The 6,761-nt window shown below is 41.8% G+C and overlaps 1 pseudogene; it reads left to right on the forward strand.

The window, feature by feature from the left end:
- The first annotated feature begins 1,649 nt into the window (after nucleotides 1–1,649).
- On the forward strand, nucleotides 1,650–5,380 carry LOC121397950 (annotated as a pseudogene).
- Nucleotides 5,381–6,761: the final 1,381 nt, after the last annotated feature.

Consider the following 6,761-nt stretch of genomic DNA (forward strand, 5'->3'; position numbering starts at 1 on the left):
AGGAGGGATTTCTCTGTTCCTCTTCCCAGTCACTTGGTGCTATATCACAAAACTGCTGCTCAGTGTGGAAAACACATTCTCCTTCCCAGTAACTCACTCACACACAGACACTGGGAAAGCTGATTAATTAGCCCACCTGAGTGCAAGAAAACCTGGCCCGGCTACATGGCCTGGAACCATTCTGGGACAAACAAACTGCGTCCAGGACTTTCCCAGGGATTCTGTCAGTCATCCTCTTACATATCCCCCCTTGTTTCAACCCCATGACTGGAACACATCCACCAAAGAAGGAATAGAGGGGTCCGTTTACTAAAGTTCCTAAAATTGTCTATAACCAATTGCCGATTATCGCAGTAACCCCCATTTGAAAGCTAGAAAGAATCAGAAGAAAAAGGCAAATAATTCCAAAAACGATAAAAAAAATAATGAAGTCCAGTTAAAAAGTTGCTTAGACATGGCCATTCTATAACATATTAAAAGTTAACCTAAAGGTGAACCGACATTTGAAATAGTTTGGTTCACTGTAGTAGAGAGAAAAGACATTTGAAATGCAGATAAGAATTTAAAATAATTTGATGAAATGTCATTGAATATGAACATACAATTCTAAGGTTACATTTTCATTGTGGTCTACAATGTTTTTTGTGTTTGTTTATTGCTGTAACATAAACCTACTGTACTTTTATTCTTTTGTGCCATAGACAGAATGTAAAAGTAAAAAGTTTGCCAGCACCAGATTCTACAGTCTCAGACTTCATGTTGATGCCATGTGTTCACTGGCAACCCAGCAATATCAAAGTGGTGCGTCACTTAAAGGGTTAATAAAAGGCACTATATTATTCTTATTACTTTTCTTTAGGTCTTCTCAACTAGACATAATTTTTCCCGGCTGAAAGCCCAGAGTTCACCACAGCATCTGACTGCAGTTAGTAATGTTATGGCCTCATCACTCTGCTCCTATTAATAGTGTGAATATAATGTTAAACAGTGAATAACCATTAGGTTACACAAGGTGGAGCCTTTGCTTCTCTCCACCAGGCTAAGGACAACTGGACACAAGATGCTTTGTTGCCTGCAGGGTAATCCCACATTTCATGGGTGACAAACAGGGCCGGGCAAGGCTGGCGTACACCCCAGGCAACCCAGCATCGCCCCCTCTGCCGCCCACGTGTACATGAGTGTGAATACATGAGTGCACGTAAGTGATCGCACACGCATGCACGCCATCGGGCAGCATCACCGACCTCACCACACAAACAAGCGCCTAATTTCACATGTAAGAATAGGGTTAATGAAAGAAATTGTATAAGATATGACTCAGTGGACACAAAATCTGTGAACTTTAATAAAGAAACACTATTCTATTAAGCATAGAATCACTGTATTTACGTATAAGTGAGGGGTAGGGATGGGCCAATTTTTTCACCTTGTTCTCCTGCGGAAATCACGCCCATAGACTTGTATGCCGTCTTGCTTCAAAAAAAGTTAAAAAAAAAAAAAAAAAAAAAGACGTGTCAAAATAAATTTGCCTCAAGACAATTTTTTTTGACGCCCATAGACTTTAATGGGCGTCGATGACATTTCGCCGGCAGCAAATTTTTGGCGAAACGAAAAGAGTCAAATTCGCCCATTCCTAGTGAGGGGGAAAGTATGTGCATAACGTAGAAAATATGCATGCATCTACAAGAGTGTGTATGTGCCTGGTGAGGTTGTTTTGCATTATTATTATGCATTTGTGGGTGTGTTTGCATGTGAAGTCCCAGGGTTTGAGTCTCAGCATAAAAATTAGTGTATGTGTGTATGGGGGGGGTGCCCTAATTGTTAACAAGGGTCTACCATAAGTCTTACTGTACCATTAAATGTTTATTTTCAGACTCTATCAATGGATGAAAGGCTGCTCTCTGAAAATCTGTCACTTCTTGTGGGACCTACATCATAACCAGAACATAGACATAAAAAACATCACCAAGCCACCGCCAATCGTCCACCATGTAGTGCTTGTGGGGTCCATTCTAATCTGTGCAATAGGTCTGATTGCCAATGGTATGGTTATCTATGTTACGGATTTATCTTGAAGACCCATAAATGCAAAATCTGGTTTCTGAACTTGGCCTTAGCTGATTTTATATTTCTCCTGTGTATGCCACTTGACTGTTTCTGATTTTACAGCAACTGGATTTTTGGCTCGACTCTCTGTAAAATGTCATTTTCTGTCCACGTGCAATAAATACTCCAGTGTTACTGCCCTGAACATTGAACATGTCCTGTCTGTGGCTAAACAGATATGGCATCGAAGGGTCTTCTCTCGACGCATTTGTCTCTGGATCTGCTCAGTCATTTGGTCAGTAACAGTGATCTTTAGTTTTCCCATTATATTTTGAAGCACTCCTTCTATTGGTGATGATGGGAACAGAGCATGTAATTGGTTGGATTATAAAAGCAGCCAAATAAATATATGCAAGGAGAAAGATTATATGCCTATGGAGAGCACACACGTCATTTTTTATCCCCTGTAAAAGCAGAGACTGCTGTTTAGTGCAGGAATACATGAATTATGGAGTAACGTTATCATTTTATCCTAATCCCAATGCTCTTGTTTGGCTGTTTTATTCCTCTGTGTATTATTGTGCTTTCCAAAGTCACTATTGCCATAAAAGTTCATAAATCCCCAAAAGTAAAGCCACTGTACAAAATTGTAATTGCTGTGGTCCTGGTTTATTTCCTAACCTGGACTCCAAATGTCACAGGGTTGATTTTGGTTTTTAAAGCTGTTTTCACCATGGATTTCTCTCTGTTTTTTTAAAAACTTGCTTATGTATCTCTGCTGGAAATTATAGCGAATATCAGCAGCTGCCTTAACCCTCTAATTTATGTGCTGGTTGACCAAAGAGTACGAAATGCAAAGTTTATCTTCAATATTCCTCACTCAGCATGTTTCTCCTCATTCAGGAGTTGGGTGTCAGATGAATGATCCAATATATCTTATAGGGGTGCTCCTTTTTCCTAGAAGATGTGTTAGAGCTCACTATTAAAATCACCAGAAATCCAATCTCTCTACATGCAGAATATGTGCAAAAAGAAGTTATTTTTTTAGATTTTGTACTGCAAATCATTACTTGAGTGAGCTCTAATACATCTGTTAGGAAAGGGAGCCCCCCCCCCACTCCTTATAAGATATATTGGATCATTAAAGGAGAACCAAACCTTTTTTTCTTAAAAAACCCAACCTACCCCCTTCTTCAGGAAGTAAGCTCTGACACCCAACTGCTGCATGAAGACAGATAGAGAAATAGACGCTGAGAGAGGAATAGTGAATATTTCAGAAACAATGCAGAATCTTTAATGGATTATATTTAGAAAGTTTCTTACTTCAGTATGAAGTTTATATTTTTCATTTTTTCCCCTAACATTGATGTTGTTGCCTTCATAGATTATTTTTTGTAAATCAGATGAGATTTAAGATCCCATCAAATTATAAGCAAGAATGCTTGTTTAAGATGCACAATCTGGTCAAAGAATCAGTACTGTGTGTCTAAATAGGGCCAATGGAAGATGTGATTTACTTTTGCTTCTCCCTTTGGTTGACAACTATACACGGCTAAACATTCTTTTCCCTGAATTAACTCAAAGGCTTAAAGTACACAGGGCTTTTTGTCAATGGAGGACAAAATGTCCCTCTCCACCTACTGTATAATCTGAAAGTTATAGAGGTCCACTCAGGGGTGCTTCGCCAATGAGGCGAGTTGAGGCTACTAGGTACCAGGGGCAGCAAAAATGCTTCTCCTGGTACTTTAAGAGCGAATTTCCGGGGGAGGGGGGCAGCAGCAACTGCTGCTGCCTCAGGCAGCGGAGGGGCCAGGATTGCCCCTGGGTCCACTTATATTCAGGGTAATGACAGACATTTTGTCAGCCACAGTTCTCTACAACCCAGTCATTTTTACTTTCATGTAGCTGTTCCTTGAGAAATAAGTGGTTGGTGCATAATTGTGTGACGGAGGTGCAGGTTAATTGGAATTGCCTATTTACAGACAGAAACATGTCAAAATATGTATTTGGTTAGTATTTTAAACCTCTTTCACTAATAACATCAAAGAGGACAAACAGCAATTTTTGGCAACATTAGGACAACATTTTTATGTAAAATCCAGGCAAACATTATGTAAAATCAGGGAAAGCACCCACTGAAATGCATTATCAAATGTAAAATGTAGGGAAATATAAAATCAGGGTATGTAAAATGGAGGTTTTATTATGGGCTGCTTAAGGTCAATTAAAAAAAAAAAACATGCTTGATGCCTTGTTTAATTGTGAATGATCATTTACCTGTACTAAGTACAACACACAAATTTGAGAAATCTGTGACCGATTTCTATAATCAACAAAGAGTCTTCCTGCTAGTACCCTCTATGGTTTATCTGCATGGATAGGTTATCTGGCTGTTTGCTTTGTTATCTAGTGCAGGAGTGCCCATACTTTACTAATGCAAGGTCTACTTTTAGTGATTTGTCCCGTTATGATCTACATGCATAAAAGCACTCTGTTCCATGAAAAATATTACTTGATTATATTGATTTATCAGAGAATTTATATTGCTATATTTAACAACCATTTGTTACGTAATCTTAACTTAATAAATATCTGAACGAAAAGCATGAAATAGGACACTGATTTAGACAAGCTCTTTGTTGACAGTGTCTTGAGATCTACCGATTAGAAGCTAAAGGTCTACCGGTAGATCCCGATCTACCTTTTGGGCATCACCTGATCTAGTGGTTGATAGCAGAAAAATCAGTGTATCTCCACATTCTGTTGGTTTATTAAATATGCCTTACTTTCCTTTTTTATTCCTTTTTGAGTGCAAGATATGCAAACAGCATATTTCTTTTGAAATGTTGTACAAATATGGTACATCAGGCATAGTGATGAGTGCAGGTTGCGCAGGTTCAGGTGAAGAAAGTGAGTAACCAGTTGTAGGTTCAGGAAGGTAAAACTTTAATTCCTACCCTTTGGTGATGTATTAATGCCAATCCCTACCTTGTGGTGTCTGATTCCTCCATCAGAGAAGAGTCAGGATGGGGGGGCGTGGCCAACTAAGCAGCAGAGCGGTCGCACATTTTGGGATCTCCCAGGGCTCCGGCGCAAATCACACCCCATCCACCTAGCTCATACCACCCAGCACATCCCATCATAGGCTCTGACAGCCTGGGGAACGCTCCGCTACCCTTTTCCAGCAAATCCGAAGTTCTGGGAGCGCTCAGAGCTGGAGATCCGATTGCGGCCTAGTGGCGTGGTTGAAGCCGCGGCCTCGAGTAATCCTGTTACCCAGCCAAGGCCTGACGTCGGCGCGGTTCCCATTAAAAACGGCCTGGCAGCGCTGTGAAAGCTGCAAAAAGACTGCAGGTGACCTGGACTAGTGGGTGAGTGGATTTGGAGCCCTGGGGGCCTCTTTTTTTATGACTTTGGCAGCCTTTTAGGCAAGCAGATCAAGCCACTGACTGCCTATATGGGAAGCGTCCAACTCTCCCTTAGAGTGAAGGGGTGTAGTCCACACTCGGATTAAAAGCTCTAATAGTCCAGGTTAGGTGAAGGGGGGCAAGTTTGTGCCCAGAAGTCCCCACAAACTCCAACATACCTGAGCCCTGCCTATTGAGGATTGCATCAGCAATAACCTGCATCTCAACAGTGACTACATTTACTCCAAGCTATATAATGCTAGCTTTATGCTGCTTGAGATCCATCACAGCTAGCACCCCCGGGGGCGTGGATACCGTATCTATGTGAGGGGTCACATCTCTGTTGGGTTCCGCCAGCCAGCACAATATTTCTTTCCGGTGAGAAGTCATTGCTCAGCTACTGACTACAACTGACCTATTTGACTAGCCCTGCCTCCTTACCCTAAGATGGGCCCTAGCAAAACTCTCAAAAAAATGCCAGAGGCGGCCGCGCGACTGGGAAAATTTGCCCGGGACAGTGGCCATATCAAAGATAGTGGCAACCAGTCTACATTGTCCTCCCCAGATTCATCTCCTGCGCATAGCCCTGCTGCAGTACAGGAGCCAACGTTGGCAGATTTGCTTGCGGAGATAAAGGCTACCAGGGAGACTTGCACAACATTAATTACTGCCAAAACTGAAGAGCTCAAAGTTGAATTTTCCATTCTTAAGCAGGACATACAAAAACTTCGTGAGCGCACGGTAGAAGCTGAGCACCGTATTAACACATTGGAAAATACTTGTGCGCCGATCCCACAACAGATTAACGAGCTCCAGCAGGCACTCACAATATGTCAAGCAAAATCAGATGATCTCGAAAACCGTCTGCGCAGGAATAATATCAGATTTGTGGGCTTCCCTGAAAGGGTGGAGGGAGCAGAGCCGGAGAAGTTCCTAGAATCCTGGATAAGAGAGACTTTTGAAATGTCCCTACTCTCCTCTGCCTTCACAATAGAAAGAGCTCATAGGATCCCAATGCGCCCTCCTATTCCAGGGGCCCCTCCTAGAGCTTTAATTGCACGACTATTAAACGCTAAGGATAGAGATGCACTACTTAGGATGGCGAGAAAGATGCAACAGATCACTTTCCAGAACACCAGAATTTCTCTCTACCCTGATTTTTCATTGGAGGTTCAACGGCAAAGATCGCGGTTCCAGGAGGTAAAAAAGCGTCTGAGGGAAAAGAAGCTTGAATATGCCATGCTGTATCCTGCTAAGCTTCGGATCCAGACGAATGGCAACACTCACTTTTTTTCCTCCCCACAAGAA

This window comes from Xenopus laevis, chromosome 9_10L (genome assembly GCF_017654675.1).
Source record: "Xenopus laevis strain J_2021 chromosome 9_10L, Xenopus_laevis_v10.1, whole genome shotgun sequence".
NCBI lineage: Eukaryota > Metazoa > Chordata > Amphibia > Anura > Pipidae > Xenopus > Xenopus laevis.